The 17,208-nt window shown below is 46.6% G+C and overlaps 1 protein-coding gene across 1 annotated transcript in view; it reads left to right on the plus strand.

Moving 5' to 3' along the window:
- The window catches only part of LOC119461549 (RNA-binding protein Ro60-like), a 78,196-nt gene extending 67,751 nt beyond the window's left edge, over positions 1–10,445 (plus strand). The window contains exon 9 of the mRNA XM_037722891.2: positions 1,549–10,445. The gene's annotated coding sequence lies outside the window, so the exon portion shown is untranslated. The remainder of the gene's footprint in view (positions 1–1,548) is intronic.
- Positions 10,446–17,208: the final 6,763 nt, after the last annotated feature.

A 17,208-nucleotide genomic window follows, 5' to 3' on the forward strand; every position in this document is an offset into this window, starting at 1 on the left:
CCCCCCCCCCCCCCCCCCCCCCCCCCCCCCCCCCCCCTTGCTCCCTCGCTGGTGCCTCGCGCAACGGAAGGAGGCGCGCTTCCTCCTTGCTTTTCCTTCGCGCGCGAGACGCGGTCATCGGTTCCCCTCGCACGCTTTCACTCTCACATTCAGCATACGGCCGCGCGGCTTCCCTCGCAAGCTTTCACTCGCACATACAGCATAGGCGCGCGGCACGCTTTCACACGCACATACAGCATACGGCACGCGGCGACGTATGCTGTATGTGCGAGTGAAAGCGTGCGAGGGGAGCCGACGACTGCGTCTCGCGCGCGAAAGAAAGCATACGGCGCGCGGCGACGGCGTTATCGCCCTTGGACTTTATACGGAACATCTATGAGCCAAAACCAATTTTAAGGCCGCAACGCGTCATAGACATCATCTTTAGATAGCAAAAGCGGATATCAAAGGCCATACTTTTGCTGGCGGAAACCGAAAATACGTAATAAATGTCGCCCCCAGCACTTTGGGCGGCCAATGCAATCGTCAAGCAACCAAGCCAAGCGACATGAAAAGTCAAAATGGCCGCTCGGGCCGGCGCGGTCTGGCAGTTCGCAACGTATGATGCGGGAAGGGTCCCACAGTTGCGACGTAACAGCGGGGTTACCAATGCATTGGGTTCTATGGGAGCTGTGCCGGGACCGGTCGAAAACGACGTAACAGCCGGGAAAACGCAGCACCCGGGAACGTAACAGCGGGGTTCTACTGTATTCAAAGAATTTTATCTCTTAAATCTTTTGCTGTCTTTTGCTTGCCATTTATGGTTCGATTGCCTGCATGCATTAGAGGAGTGTTAACTCCTTAGCTCGACGACCTCAGCTTATCATGAGTGATTGTCACTTTCAAGCTTATGACAAGCCCTCCTCAAAATGTACATGGTGGTAGACATTCTACCTTCATGGCTTTTGCTGAATTAAATTTCCCACAATATTTGCAGACATAATTCTGTGTTCTAACCATGTTATTGAAGCATATCATGTCAGAAAATGAGCCGTTATGGTGGGAAAGGAAAGTACCCTTAAAGAGTAAAGGGCACCCCCAAAAAAATGCTGGAGAAAATTTCACGGTGAATTTCACATTCTTCAATGGCTTCACTTCCGTGCAGTAATTACTTAGTCGGGGAGGCAAACCTTAATTAAGCATGCAGGCCTATCGGGCAAATATGAACAGAAATAAGTCATGTTAGTAGTCGCAGCTTATAGAACCGCAGGAGATCTAAATAATTCCGGAGCCCTTCACTACAGCATCTCTCAGCCCATGTGTTGCTTTGGCACATTAAATCCCACTATATCATTTTTGGCCAACTATGGTTCGAACTTGGGAGAATTCAGGTTCCGAACCCCGGCTAACTAGTCCATGGCCACTTGTTGTTCTCTTGCACTTCCTCTTCTGCCTCTTTCATGGTTGCGATGTCGCTACTGTTGTTTGGCAAGCAGGCTTACGGGGCCCAAGTTCCAACAACGCCTGTCCCCAATTATTTTGCTTCCTTACTCAATCTCATCTTAACAGGAAAATCTGAACAAGACAGCAGTCCAAGCTTGTTCCCTGTGCCCCTCCGCAGCACTTCCCTTGGCAGGCACTCCTATGGCCCCGTCAGAAAGGCACGGTTCTGGTGTCGTCTCCTACCTGAACGGCAAGAGCAACTTCTGATGACATAGCCGTTCTGTTGCTGACCCAAGCGCAAAATGGGCACGTAACTTCGTCCTCACATTTTTTCCTTCCTTCTGTCATTCCGCATGGTACGAGTCCTGACAAATGTTTATCGAATGGCGAAAGCACTGAGATGGTAACAAAAAGCTTGACGAGCAGGCAACACAGCAGTGCGTGCTTGTTGTGCCATTCTTTAGAATGTTGTAGACTTCTTAATTAATCCCAGTAAGACTGGTTGTTCTCAGGAAAATGGAGGCTTGGAAGTGATCGTCATTGGCTGGAGCAAGTGTTTTGGCAAGGTTACGCGCCTTCATCAGGCCACAAAACATAAATACTGCCATAAATGTACATAAATGCTGCCAAGAAGACTGCTAACACATTGCATTGGATTTTTTTGGCTTTTCATTATGCGATACCAGTGCTAGGTAACGAGACACGAGACGAGACGTGTCGTATCACATTTGTTTTGCGTCCCGTTTCCTAGCTCTGGTATCGGATAACTGCCACGAAAAGCAGTTCTTGCCCTCATGAAGATAGGTCCCCTTGTCGAAATGTTTGCTCTAGCTGGCTTTCCTTGTTTTCTTATTGTTAACCATTCTCTTCTTCATGCATTAGTTGCTCTGAAGGCGTTTACTCAGTTTGGGAATTGTGTGGATCGCGATCACCTTCTCTACTACAAGGCATGGGAGCCACAAAGCAAACTCTCGGCATCAGCTCGATAGATGTCTTTCAGTAAAAGCATCAAGAGAAATACAAAATGAGGCAAAAAACAATGAAGAAGGAAGCATAAGGAGAAATCATTGCCAATCTGATTGCGATGAATACAAGTGAAACATGTACATCACTTAATGTAACCTAGCTTGCGGGTTCCAAGTTTGCATGTAAGTACAGTACAGACCACTTATAACGTAACCGCTTATAGTGCAGGACCGGTTATAGTGCGGTCTTTTCAGACTCCCGTTAATTTTCCCATAGCACTCCATGTATACACGTATCGCTTATAGTGCAGTTGCGGGAAACAAAATACCGGTTACAGTGCGGCTGCCTGGGAGTACGGAAGTCAGCGGAGACGGCGGAGACGGCGAACGCTCCCCTCAAACGAGCGCCCCAAGGAGTGCCCGAGGAAGAAAGAGAGACAAAGTGGAGGAGAAGGGCACGTGGTGCGAACGAACATCCAGTGAGGCTGAAACCAGAATCTTGAGTGCGAGTCGAGTCATGAAATATCACGGCGTGCATAGCGAGCGAGGACCACGAAGCGGCCAACCCTCGCTTCACGATAACGGCAGTAAACGAAACTTCAGCGAGCGAGCGGGCGGCGCCGGCACGGCACGGCGAAGGGCACATGCGGAGACCGTGGAATGTGAGGGAGGAGGGGTGTCAGGGAAGCGGATTTCGCCTCGGCAACTCCACCGCTTCGGTGGCTCCCCTCGCCCTCCCTCGTAGCTCCCTCACTTTCGACTGTCATCGTGCGCGCCCGCCGCCATGCAAGCAACGCCGCTACAGACGGCCCAGCGCCAGCTCCCCGAAGTTTCGTTTTCTGCCGTTTTCGGGAAGCGGGCGTTTGCCGGCGTCGGCAGTTTCGGGCAGCGCCGTTGCTTCCCTCTGCACCGTAGCCGCAGCGTGCAAGGTCAACACGCGACTAGAAAGTAGAGAAAGCATAAAGGAGAAAGCAGGGTTCACTGCCATTTTCTACGCGTGGCTACGGTAGCGTGGCTGAGACGTCGGCACGTACACGCATGTTCCGGCGCAACGCAGAATCGGTGACCTTGCCATTTGAGAGACGGTGGAATTTCCGCCGCGTTTTTTTTTCTCTTTTTTTTTGTTTTTGTTTTGTTCGCGCGCGACATTGAAGGGTCTCTCCTAAGCTTTTACTCTATGGCGGTGCCGGAGCAATGCCGGTCGGAGGCGCCGCTGCGTGATTTGGTTCGAATTAACGAGATTCAACTGTAAATTGAATGCAACCGGTCTAGCCACATTCCTCGACTGTCGCATACGCGTGGCGGCTCGGTGCACATGTTTTGCATATGTGCTGGCCTTGAAAATTGTTGGTTTGGTTATAGTGCGGTACCGCTTATAGTGCGGATATTTGCGACTCTGGCAACTTACGTTATAAGCGGTCTACACTGCAGCTCTTATTTTTCAGTAGCGTCTACCTGAAACATGGCCTTGGTGCAGCCACTATAAATGCTGACTTTTGTTTGATGTGTCCTGCCATGATCAAAGGAAGAAGACCTGCTTGGTGTTTAAAATGAGAAAGAGGAGTTTAGAGGAAGTTCCATAACAGAAAAAATTTCTATGCAGCTGAATGTAGCACTGGCACAAAGGGACCCATTGAAGAGGGCTTGCTTGACATACATGCAATTGCTTGACATACACAAATATATTGGTCCATCTAGTAACACTCTGCAGAACCACGAATGGTGCTGGATAACCAGCTGCCTACAAAATGCTTCACATAGCATTTCCACAGCACATGACATGTGCATTTCTTTTTTGTTTCATTAAAATTTATGCCAGTCATACTACTTTTACTAGAAATCTATGCTTGACGTGAAGCGATTCAAGAAGCGAAATCTGTAAATGAATGCCAGTAAGTTCAATGAAAAATGCACTATGACTGAGCTTGACGCAACCATGGCTGTTCTGCAGAGTTCTGCTATATTTACCCGAATAGTGACTCTGCATTAGCAGAAAGTTGTACATGCACACTCCACCCCTTCCTACCCCTCGACCCATAATGATCTAAGGCATGTGTGTCGCTACACAATGGTTCAGTGACATGCAGTTACTGAAATTGCAAGTCATGGAATCGTTGTGGGAGTGCACTACCTGTGGAATTGCAAGACCTGGTGAAATTTTCAATGTGGTTGCCATGTGCCAAACTTGCTTGTAGCGCCAGCCTACATTTAAAATGACATTGCACTTTTGAACCGATACTAGTAATCGCTCTGCTTGATAACCCAGAAAATGAGATGGCATCTGCATTACAAGTTTGTTATGCTCTTACACGTCTACACAGTAAGTCAGAATTGTACGCGAGTGTGGCACGATCACATTTCACCAGGGTTTGACCCCTTGTAGCCTCACATAACCAGAACCTTGTTTGCTGTGTAGAAACACATTATTACTTTGAATGACAAAGGCTCTCATAGATGGTGAAATCTTTGTAGAAGCTTTGTGCCTACTTGCAATTTCACTGGACATCACGTGGCGTATGTCCCATTGGCTGGTACGCGTGCGGACTGCAATCCAAGCATCGTGTAATGATCTTGTGTGTACTGTCCAGAAATTGTCACGCTTCCAGTTTGTATTGTGTTGTTCACAGAACTGCTACACTCGCAAGAAATGTTTACACCTTTTGGGCTGTATCTCGTCCCCAAACAATAATTGTCATCTGTCTTGCTTGCGTTTCCTTTCTTGAAAACTCTGCTCTTGCTACTTTCTTATCAAGAATGCTATGTCACGCTGATAACGCGCATGTTGTTCATGACCTGGAAGTACCAGGTGTGCAGTATTAAAGAAAAGAAAGACATGCAAGATAGCTGGCAATTATTGCTTGGGGACGAGATAAACTCCAAAGGGGTGCAAACTTACAGTGTACACTTAAAAAAGTTTGCACCCTTTGGGGCTTATCTTTTCCCACAACAATAATCGTCATCTGCTTTGCTTGCATTTTCATTCTTGAAAACTCTGCGCTTGCTACTTTCCTGTCGGTAATGGTATTTCATGCTGATGACCCACATGTCGTTCATGGCCTGGAAGTACCGAGCATGCAGGGTTGAAGAAAGGAAAGACACACAAGACAGTGATGATTATTGTTACGGGACAAGATAGGCCCCAAACGGTGGAAACTTTAAGAGTGTAGCCTCGTGAATGCCGCATGAATATTTGGTTACCTTTAATTCCGCGCGTACTGTTCACTTGCTGTTTTTGCTTATCTTTTGACTCATTTGAGAGTCTCTTCATTGTGTGGCTATTATCCATACGCTCCTTTGTTTACTTGCTGGTGTCAGATTTTTTTTTTTTTTTTTTTTGCAACCCAGGGGAAGAAGATTTTTGGTATACCAGGGATGAACACGGTGTAGACTAATGCAGCTTACCACTGCTGCCACGTTTTCACGACATGAGCAGCGCCACCTGTTGCGATGTCTGCAGAGAAGTGCACTTCACACTGTCATGCAATAACCATGCAGTATATCATGAGCCCTTACGGGTAGTAATATTAGTGCGAAAGCAGTCATATTCAAACTGACATGAACGGCGATGAAGGATACTAACTCCGATTCTTTTGGGTGGCCTCTGCGTTTATTTGTGAGATGTGACAGCACAGAAAGTGTAGCCTAGTGACATCTGCAGCAGATGGCGCTACTCGTGGTTTATGATATGGCAGTGCCCTGTCGTGGTGCTCTGGTGTTCAGAAAGCTATACATATTCATGTAGTGCATAATGTCTCTGTATTCTTTGCATGTGTTATTTATTATGGTTTTAGTGCGATGCATGCAATCTTCTGTCGCATTTTGATGGGTTTTGCATCATAGTGTTTCCTGTTTATACATACATATATATTCTCTCCTCGTGTGTTTGTTATGGGTGTTGAATCGAGCCCTTGCCGTGTCAACCATTATTTGCACTGGCAAATGCCCATATTATGAACTTGGCTGAACTGTTTTAGCTGAGTGTTTTTCTGGTTTGTTTATTGCTGTTTCGAATGCCATTTGCTGGAATGAATTGGCCTGCACTGCAATGGAAGGGTATGCGAAATAGCTTACAAAGAGAAACCCCACTGCTCCTTAACTTTGTTACACATCTTGCATTTTGCCTGAGGTTGTTTTAATGAAATTGCCCATTGAGCCATTGTTTACGTTTGGCATGCATTTCGAACTGATCTTGCGAAAAGGGTAACATGATTTCGATGCGTGCAAGAGCACGTCAGGACTTATGGTGCGATTTCTGACCGACAGTTGCCTATCGAAGCAAGATAATATGCAAAATGTCAGCTGTCGGTACTCTGTTGAATATTGCGCATCCAGCCATCTATCTCTTGAAAGTCACATATTAATCCGATGGCTTGCTGTAGTGCCCAAAGCAGCGTTTTGTTCTGCATACATGTATACAGCGTGAGCAGACAAAGGACCCGTTTTGCGGTAGTCTTGTTGTCGTAGCCTTCATCTTTGTCAGCTTGTGCTACAGCTCGCCCACTAGCCCAAAGAAATTTTGCTAGCTGTGATGTTCTGCATGCTCTCATGAACAGAGCAGAAGCCATGCACTATGACTGAGCATGGCTTGCATGCACATCTGAACCAACCAGGTGCACAAGCAGGCAGCCGGGACATTAGACTCGGTGTTAAGTGATCATTGCAAATACAATATCTAAAGCAATTATCTTTAACATATTGTTGCTTGATTGACAAACGTGGAGAAGCAAGAAGAAAAAAAAACATGGCATTCTGAAGTTGATGTTGGGAATCATTGCAGCTACATACAGTCGAACCCGAATACTTATATCAAATCTGAAGGAGATCACAAAAAAGTTTGATATATAGGTATTTCGATATATAAAATAAAAATTGTATACAAAAGCTTTCAAGGGGATTTTACTGCTGTTCATTGTACACAATAATTCGTTATATGTAGGTTTGATATATCCGGGTTTGACTGTAATTGCTTTAATATTTGGTCATCATTGTAGTAGCTTGTATTTCGCTGCTGTTACAAATTAATTTAGACTGTGCTAGAGTTTTACAATGTAGAGATCCTTTTAAAAACAGTTTCACGTAGCACTACAAGTTTTAAACTTTGCTGTCTTGCAAATGTTTTAGTTCTTAAACTGTTTGGTATTTTATGAATATTTCAGTGTATTCTGGCCTGATATTTCATTAATGCTGTTGTATGGCATAGGCATATAGATAACAAGCTGTTCTTTTTTTCTAAGGCAGCATTGATTAGCAGTGTGTTTCGTTGCTTAGAATTATGATACTGGTACTGTAAGCTCAGACAGGTTGTAAGTATGCATGAACAGTCTGTGGCTAAAGTGGCAACATTTTTTATGCCAAGTTTGCATGCTTAAAGGGACACTAAATATGACATCATGCTTGATTTGAGGATCACCTTCCTGAAGTAGCGAACAGGACTTTCATTGAAATCAGAAGTATGGAATGCCAGAACACAACATACAGTAGACACCCTATTAAACAGAAGATCTTTGCAAAGCTTTTAACATTATTGGAAGGTACAGTGGCATATGATGTTACTCTACACAGCACAAGGACATGGTTTTGGTTCCTGGCTGCCTGGGCTGCATTTCTCTAAAGCTGGAATGCAAAAATGCTCATTTACTTTAGCACATCAATAAACACAAATAGCCTCTGAATAAACAAGTGTGTGCGATCCCTTAACTGGTAAATTAATATTTCATAAACATCCATGCTCTTATTACACTTTCGTTGGCATATTCTTACCACACAGGAGATAGTATACTGAACTCATCATGATAGTCAGGTGAGTGACACGCACCACACGTACACCGTATGAAACGACAATGCATTCTTTAATGTTTTCCTCATTCTGTAGTCGCATCGAGCACTAGTTAAGCATGCAGTCCCCACTGATAAGGTGACAGAGTTGCAGGTCATCAAAATAGATCGATATGCTTCCTACAACATCCCTCTGTGCAGCGTTGGGACTCCAAATGCCGTTAATTAATCAGTCTTATTGAAAGTGCAGCTGAACAGAAGTGTATTAATGAATCTGTGGGAACTACCATATTTACTCGATTGTAACGCGCCCTCGATTGTAACAGCGGTTCCGTGACGACAAAAAAAAATGTCCTTTACAGTACCGCGCACCTCATGCTTTCAAACAGAAGTAAAACTTTCTCTCATTTGAAAAAACAGATTTCCTCCCGATGCACTGAAGTTGCGATAAATAAAAATTTTGCAGTTTCGCCCGAAAGGCGAAGCATCGAATGCAATAGCAAATTAGTAGACCGTTATACGAAGTAAGGATAGCAGTTTTATCGGCCGTATAAAGTTGCAAACATTCGCTTACTAAATAAATTAACAAGCACGGTGTCACGCGCGCACGAGCAAACATGAACACATCTCGCTCGTTGACCACAGAAACGAACTGTCAAAACGCTTGAGTGACGAAGCGCGGCAAGCGAATTAACCTTTGCGCTATCATGCCTCTCGCTTAAATGCGACCTATAAGCGGCAAAAACACGGCGCTACGGCGGACTTTCGCCATCGCAGATTGCTTTCAAGATAGGGCCAAGGCGATCGTATCACCGAAGTGGATAGTCGCAGATTACGTCCTGCTTCAGTCCACTGAAACCGTTCCGCATTGCTTTGCTGGCGAAAATCCTCTCCTTCTGTTTGCGCCAGTCCCGAACCCAAGTTTCTGATTCTCCGAACGCCCGTGATGTAGCCCGATTTCCGTCCGTCTCTGCACACATGATCACTTTCCTTTTAAATGCGGCATCCTGATGAACTCGGTACTTCATGCTGATAGAGCGGATGCAGAGAACGTGAAGACAGACGGTAGACTATTGCCTAAGCCCGTGTACTGCAGCACATGGAGGAAGCTACATACGGTAGACTAGGCTCGAGAGCAGCTAGGCTCGACGTGCGTGCAAGGCGGCCATTTTGAAATGCCGACAGCTATATGGCGACACAGATTTAGGGTCGTACTGGATTCTAACGCGCATGCAATTTTTGGACCTGTTTTATCGGGAAAAAAGTGCACGTTAGATTCTAGTAAATATGGTAAATGAAGACCACCATTGCTAGTCACCTTATCGGAGAAATGAGCTCACCAACGTTCATTTTGAAGGGTGTAAGAAACGTTGATTCAGCACCTTCTTAAAATTTGTGAAGCAGCATCCTTTGATGTAACAAGATAGTGCCAACAATTGGTTAGGGCAGTTAATGGTTTCTAAAGAAAATCTATCAACCAACTTTTGCAGGACTGTATTTGCGCATTCTCCATGTCACCAATTGGCTACTATTTAGCAATTACAAAAAAAATGATGTCACAAAAAGCAGGTTTTTGATTCTTTCAGGGGTGGCACCGGTTCAGCCCTGCATTTACATAATTTTCTTGGTTACGAAAGTTTTCTTCACAGTAGAAGTGATTAAACAATTGGTGTTGAAAGTCCTGAAACAGCAGACTTCTGTGACAGACTCCGTAGTGGTGATCTCTCAGTTACCTTCAACCAACTGGAGTTCTTCAAAATGCGCCCAAATCACAGTACAAAGGCATTTTTGCATTCCACCCTCATCAAAATGCAAATGCACAGTAGCTGAAAATCGAACCCAGAACCTTCCGCTTGGCAGCAGGACATCACATAGTCACTGAGGTTCCCTGGCAGGTTTTGGTAAAATTAAGGCTTCCGACATATTGGGGCAGTAATCCATCATTTCCCCTTGATGTGTTCTTTCTTAGCGTCCCTTTAACATGTGCAAGTCTGTCGTGGCAAAGTACAAAAGACTAACACACATCTACCAGCCTCTGTCTAGGACCAAAGTTGTTCTTCTCCTCAGCTGTAATTCTGCACACTCTTGAAGTCAGATTTAGCTTTGTCATTCTGTAGCGTAAACAGTTTGCAAAGTATGGTGCCTGTGGTGTGCTTGTTCGAGACCCCCACTTTAAGCATCGACCAAAGGTGTAGGGTCAAAGTGTTCCTCCTGCAGCGGTATATATGTATATGTACATATATATATATACTATTCTGGATAATAAAATGCTTTCTTGCCATATGGTTCCGCACGTGTACATTCTTCCGTGATACTTAGAGGAATACCAACACGTACCATAGATGTCATAGAAGTGCTACCACACACTTCTCGTAAGTGAGAGGATGACACTTTGTAAGTAAGACAGTTGGTGAAACATAAGACATAATTTGATAGTAAAGTTGGTCTTAAAATGCTGGACCTGGTGTTATCAACATTATCATTATGCCATGACACAGCTAAATTTTCTGATGTGTAGCAATAAGGCTAGGTATGGTGACGTTTCTCATTAAAATGTGAAGAGAGTGCACGTATTCCTTCTGGCTGCGCTCACGTGTGGCAGCCGCAGCAATTGCAGGAGCAAAGCAAGCCAGCATATCACAACATCATGGCTGAAACAGTGCTGGTTTTTCTAGCTCGCGAAACTGGCACAAACTGCAAGTAGCAGAAATTGCAACATCCATGTGATGTCGCGGGATTCCCAAATAGTCCACGCCAAATGACCAAGAGCAGCTGCAGCGGCAAGTCCAACGCTTTGCCTCGGCTTTGTTTCTCCATGGCTGTGCGTTTGCGTTTTGTGCAGAAAACCATACCGCCGTTCGTCGGGTGCCGTTTTACTCATCGACAGCACTAAAAGGTGGTGATGGCTATACAACAGCACCACTACCCGCTCGGGGGCGGGCAGATTGAATTGGACTAAAGGTATGCAGACCCACCAGATACAATTCTTTTTCGTAAAGTAAGTATTTTCTTAGCTGCCAGGTTTCTGGAATGGTATTTTAACAGTCCATGTCGACTTTGTACTTGCCTTTAGTGTCCCTTGGGGGGAATGCGCGACTCTCACGCGTCCCCTGATGTTGTTTTCCACGCATAGCTCACGTCTCCTGTAGTCTGGCTTCTCCGCATGGCTAAGCCCCGGCGGCGGTCGTAGTGGTTGCGGCGCATTGCGAGAGATGGCGCAAGTGTTGCGATGCTAACGCCACCGAACGGCAGAGTGACTTGAGAGAAAAAGGTCGAAGGCGCTTCCTGATCAGGTTGGGATCGGGGAGCAATGCGGACATCCCGCACGTGCGCTGATCCACGCTTTACGAGACCATCTTGCGTGGCTAGGAGCAGGGCACTGGTATGGACGAACACGGATCGTTCGAACGCGCTACCGTTCGCATGACCGTACATGTGAACGACTAGGCGATGATGTCGTAGCTTGGGGCGAACATATTCGCTAGCTATCCGGTTGCGGTGAGTCGGACTTCCTTGATTTGTCGCACACCCATGTGAATGTTCTATGCATAGTAATTCGGCTAGCGTGTATTAATGTATGAAAGGTGCAATAAATGCCCTTTTGATTGTTTGCACTACTGTGTTGTCGTTCCTTTGTCCCAAGAGTGCGTGTGAGACCCCACATCTGGCGCCCAACGTAGGGCCTCTTGGGGCATCGGACGATAATTTTAAGTTTTGCTCGGTTTGAGACAACCTTTGTTTCAACCGAAGCGTAGTCCTAGTGTGGATTATGATCGCTAGTGTTGGCGGCGTGCTTTTTTGAGCGAGGCGACAGTTGCTGTAGCGTGTTTGAACTTTTCAACATGCTAAGCAGTTTTGCGAGTGTTTTGTTGAAGTACACTCGTCGGTACGAGAGCCACGTGGTCTGCATCCTGGGAGAGCGAGGCGTAGCGCCTGCGGAGCATTGGTAAGCTTGAACCGAGTGAGTACGGAAACCTCGTAGGTGGTCCGAATTTCTTATGTAAATAGCTTCTTCTATCTCTTTGACTTCGGAAGTCGCGGCTCAGGGAGCTAGATGGCCGTGGGCCATGGGTGTCGCAACGGGCTGACTGGTATTGCGGCCTGGCACCGGGCGCTCCGACACCATCTGGGACGGTGGGCAACGGTGGGCGCTGTCAACTCGGATGCTGTGTGCACCGAGCGGGGTAGGACCACCTCACAGAGCTAACGTCTCCACGCGGCTGCCTGTTGTGCCCATTTTGGGTAGTGATTTTTTTTTTTGATGCCGGTTGTTGTCAAAGTAGTGACGCCTTAGGCCTAAGGTTTTACAAAGCCGCCTGCTGCACATTGAGGGACACAACCTGGTGGACCGTGGTGTTGAGGTGTCGCACCTTGCTTCCCTCGTTAGTTCGCCTCGCACGAATTGAAATTACTCCTTTGACTCAAGAAAGTAAGCTTGTTCACGTGAATTTAGCATCTGAAATGCCGCCCGAAATTTTGCTAGCCGAATTGAACATTGTACCACGTGGGCGATGCGTATGCCGAGTTCCTCACCCTTGCACTACTTTAGTGCTTGTCGAGTGCGCTGAGTGTACGCAGCGTGAGCGGAGTCACCCCTGGTTTGCTGTTACCTGCACATCGTCAGCGCTGCTGCCCCGGACTACAATCGAGCTACCCTAGGCGATGGACATGCCTGTGGCCAGTTCAGCGCAGCGACTTCGGCAGCCGCCTATGTCTGGCTCGCAACCCTCAGCGGCTGGGAAAAGAGCCGGCGGCAGTCACCAACGGCTACTGCGGCTCTCGCCAGCAGGGCGCGTCGGCGCGAGCGACGCAACATGCGTGCCGACTTCTGCGTCGCCGTTTCCGGAGTCCTGTGCTGGAGTCGTGCCATTGAATCTGCAGAGGTGGTGCTGTGACCAACGGACGTCAGCGGTGAACCTCAGAGACAATGTCGCCTCGCATGTTGTGGATAACGTGTGGACATTTCCTCGGCGCGGCCACTGTCGCATGTACTAACTTTTGTTCGCAACGCGCGTGTTGATAGACCTTGTGACATGTTTCGCCGGAGTATGTGTAGTGATTTAAGGTTCGGGGGAAGTGGGGATGCGCGACTCTCGCGCGTCCCCTGATGTTGTTTTCCCCGCATAGCTCGCATCTCCTGTAGTCCGGCTTCTTCGCGTGGCTAAGCGCTGGCGGCGGTCATAGTGGTTGCGGCGCATTGCGAGAGATGGCGCAAGTGTTGCGATGCTAACGCCACCGAACGGCGGGGTGACTTGGGAGAAAAAGGTCGAAGGCGCTTCCTCTTCGGGTTGGGGTCAGTGAGCGATGCGGACGTCCCGCGCGTGCGCCGATCCACGCTTCGCGAGATCGTCTTGCGTGGCTAGGAGCAGGGCACCGGTATGGAGGAACGCGGATCGTTCTAACGCGCTACCGTTCACGTGACCGTACATGTGAACTGACTAGGCGATGGTGTCATAGCATGGGGCGAACACATTTGCTCGGTATCCGGTCGCGGTGAGCTGGACTTCCTTGATTTGTCGCGCATCCGTGTTAATGTTCTATGCATAGTAATTCGGCTAGCTTGTATTAGTGTATGAAAGGTGCAATAAATGCCCTTTTGATTGTTTAAACTACTGTGTTGTCGTTCCTTTGTCCCAAGAGTGCGTGTGAGACCCCACACCCTTTCAGCCCAATTTGTATTGCATATCAGCTGCAGTATATAGCAGCAAGACAGTTTAACATAAAAAACATCATTGGCAGACTGTCGCATGTTTCACAATTTCTTTGCTGTGTTGCTGCAATATAGCAGGCATACTTTCCACACACATGAATCACTACTTCGTCAACACGAAATACTTTGCCCATCTTGGAAGCATGCTGCTCTTGGTAAAGTAAGATTGTGCAATTATAAAATGAATTACCATAGCTACTTGACCTAGTGTGCATATCTTGATACATCAACCATTTTGGCCGCATGAAAGAAAGATGCCACAGAACTACAGACGCCTACATCCAAGGAAGTGTCACAGATGTTTTCTTTCACAATTCTGTTTTTTCTACATTTTTGTTTAACACATGGCAAAGAGAGGAGAGCGTGTTGTGTGCACTGAGCAGAATTTTCACATCTGCTTTCGTTATAACCTTCAACACGTAGGTAACCTCGCGTACATGCAGAACAACTATGCCATAACGGGTTCGTTCTCTAGTCTTCCTTTCATCGCCATTTCCTGGTGACCAATGACCATTCTGCAGTGGACGGCCAAGATGACATTTGAAACTCGACTTGCTGTAGCTTCTGCTCTTGGAACTTTAATATAATCGTCACCCGAAAGCCACCTGACAAATTGTTGCCCCAGTATAAAGACATATGCGTCCAACAGTTTTTTTACTCAACATTGTCCACAGTGGTGTTTAAATGCTCGCTTGTGTCAATTTAGCTGCAAAATATACCAATACATAGAGCTCTGGAACTAGTATGGTGTCATCGTGAAGAGAAGCACTGCAGAGTGCCAGCATTCGTTTTTTCCATAGAGCTTCCTACAATAATTACTAGAGGGAACTTTGGTGATGCGATCATTCAGTCACCGTGGAAACGATAATTAGTATACATGAATTTATCTGATCTTCATGCTGGTGGCTTCAGATGTTCATGTGACCATGTTTATCGCGCTTTATCTGCCTTCATTGGCTTAAATTTCAAAGCAAACTATACTTTTCTAAATGCAAAAGGCAACAAGACTCTGCAAATGTGCATAATCGCTACAAATTGCAGTGGTTCCACCTGTAGATGTGGCAAAATTTAAATGCGTCAAGCGTCTCAACGCGCTGGCTTCCTCGCGCAAAATTCCTAATGGTATTCTATGCCCCTTGTCAATGCATGCATCCGTGGCATAATGGTTTCAAAATTCAGCTTCTGTGCTAGAGGCCCTGTGTTCGATTCCTGCTGTTGGACAATTTTATTCATGCTTGCTTAATGAAAACACGGCACCTTGTTGCAAATGATCAGGGCCGGTATTTTGTAGCGATGCCTTTCATGTAATAATGCCTTTTCGCGCTTTGTCAGTGGTCGGAGCAACGGTCCGCTCGCATAATCAACGGGATCAGCCAGCCGCGAGCGGTGGATGATAAGACTAGAGTAGAATAAGTCATAATGCCTCGCTACAAAATCGTGGCCCAGTTATAAAAATGATCGGAAAGTCCCAAAGCCGTTTAAAGCCATATGGATTAAGTTCATGCAAATCCATGTACTTCCCATAATTCTCATACTGGCTGAAGCACCCTGCTTGCTGATCCCGTAGGCACTTGCACCACAGTTCCTTCTAGTAATCGTGAAACTCTATGGCTTTATTTACATATGCTTCTCTCCGGGCAAAGGGCTTAAAAAAATTTGGGGGATGGTTAAGCTTCACCTTTAAGAGTGGAACGCAATAGCATTTAAAGATCCCCGAATGCTTGTCAGGTTTCCCGGCAACTGCAGCTTTCTTTTTTTCTCCACCTTCGCCTCTGTGCGCTGCTACCCTTATACGCTGCCGTAAAGCCCCTATATATAAAAAGTAGTGACACTCTCCTCCTCCGCCTTCCCTCCTCCTCGTTTCTCCCTCTTTCGCGCTCCTTTTTTGACCGTTTCACCACCTACACCACTTGAAACACGTGCACTTGTTTATCTTTCACCGCTGATCAGATTCGACGATCGCCGACTGTGTTAGCCCCGCTATCGTTGTGCTCCTCGCCAGTCGGTAGACGCTTCTTGGGCGAAAATGGCGATGGAGCATGATCGTAAACAAATGCAGCCAGCGCACGGCGGCACGACGGTCCACGTGAAGCCATTAGGCCAATACCGACGCAGCGTCAGCCTCGGACAGGGTGTGTGAGGAGGCAGCGGCATTCTTCAAAGCGTGACGCTACTTTTTATATATAGGGGCTTTATGCTGCCGAGGAGGCGAGCGCCATCTGGATGGTGTTTACGCAAGTAACCTACCCGGGCACGCCACTGTTGGCATGGTGGAAATGCTGCAAAAGGGGTTTGTGTTCCAGTTCCCTTGTAACAGAATTGTGTTTTCTCGTACATTCAAATTACAATCCAACGCTACCATGTCTCTAGGTTGTGGTTAAGTCGTGCTTTACGATTATTCTGATGGATTTTAATTTGAGAAATTCAGTTTTGGTCACTGACGCTTCTGCACCACCCGGACGGACTGCGTGGTTGGGGTGGTTTGGGATGATTTTCTCCGCCACGGACACAGACGCTGACACCGGATTTTCTGCGACACGGGGCCCTTAATGCTATCTCTCCGCCTTATATATAGATAGTCCCTTCCACTGCCTACATTGCACACTAACCACTGGATTTCCAACAGGTACAGCTGCATTTTCCAGCCACACAGAAGGTGGGTACTACACTGTTTGCTGTGTCTGCCAGCAGTTTCCTACACACTCAAGTAATCTTAAGTACACATTAGCAGCCTGGAGTCTGTTTCTTTAGTGGCTCCCTATTCATCACAAGCTCATCTGCCACTAAATGTCTGCAAGACCACCCAGTACCCAGGATAACTCGGCTGGACAGAACGTGTACAGAAGTGGCTTATGTAGATATATACAACTTGGAAAAAAAAATGACGGTCTTTTTAGCATACGCCAAAGAGGATGAAGGCAAAAAAGCCTGCACGCTCAAGAGACATTCATTAAATTATTTGACATTGTCATTATAGTGCGTTCTTACTTCTTATTGTTTTTTCCGACTGAAGGTCACGGATTCGAGTGCCTTAATTGACGCTACTTTAACTGTACCTTAACTAACCTTGATTCAGTAGAGATACCAGCAGTCATAGAGGCATTGCGTACTCAAGGAATACAGGAGGCATACGTGAATATCTTAGCAAACATCTACAAGGATTCCACAGCTACCTTGGTTCTCCACAAGAAAAGTAGAAACTTACCTATCAAGAAAGGGGTCAGGCAAGGAGACACAATCTCTCCAATGCTATTCACTGCATGCTTAGAAGAAGTATTCAAGCTCTTAGACTGGGAAGGCTTAGGAGTGAGGATCAACGGCAAATATCTCGGCAAC

This window comes from Dermacentor silvarum, chromosome 8 (genome assembly GCF_013339745.2).
Source record: "Dermacentor silvarum isolate Dsil-2018 chromosome 8, BIME_Dsil_1.4, whole genome shotgun sequence".
Lineage (NCBI taxonomy): Eukaryota > Metazoa > Arthropoda > Arachnida > Ixodida > Ixodidae > Dermacentor > Dermacentor silvarum.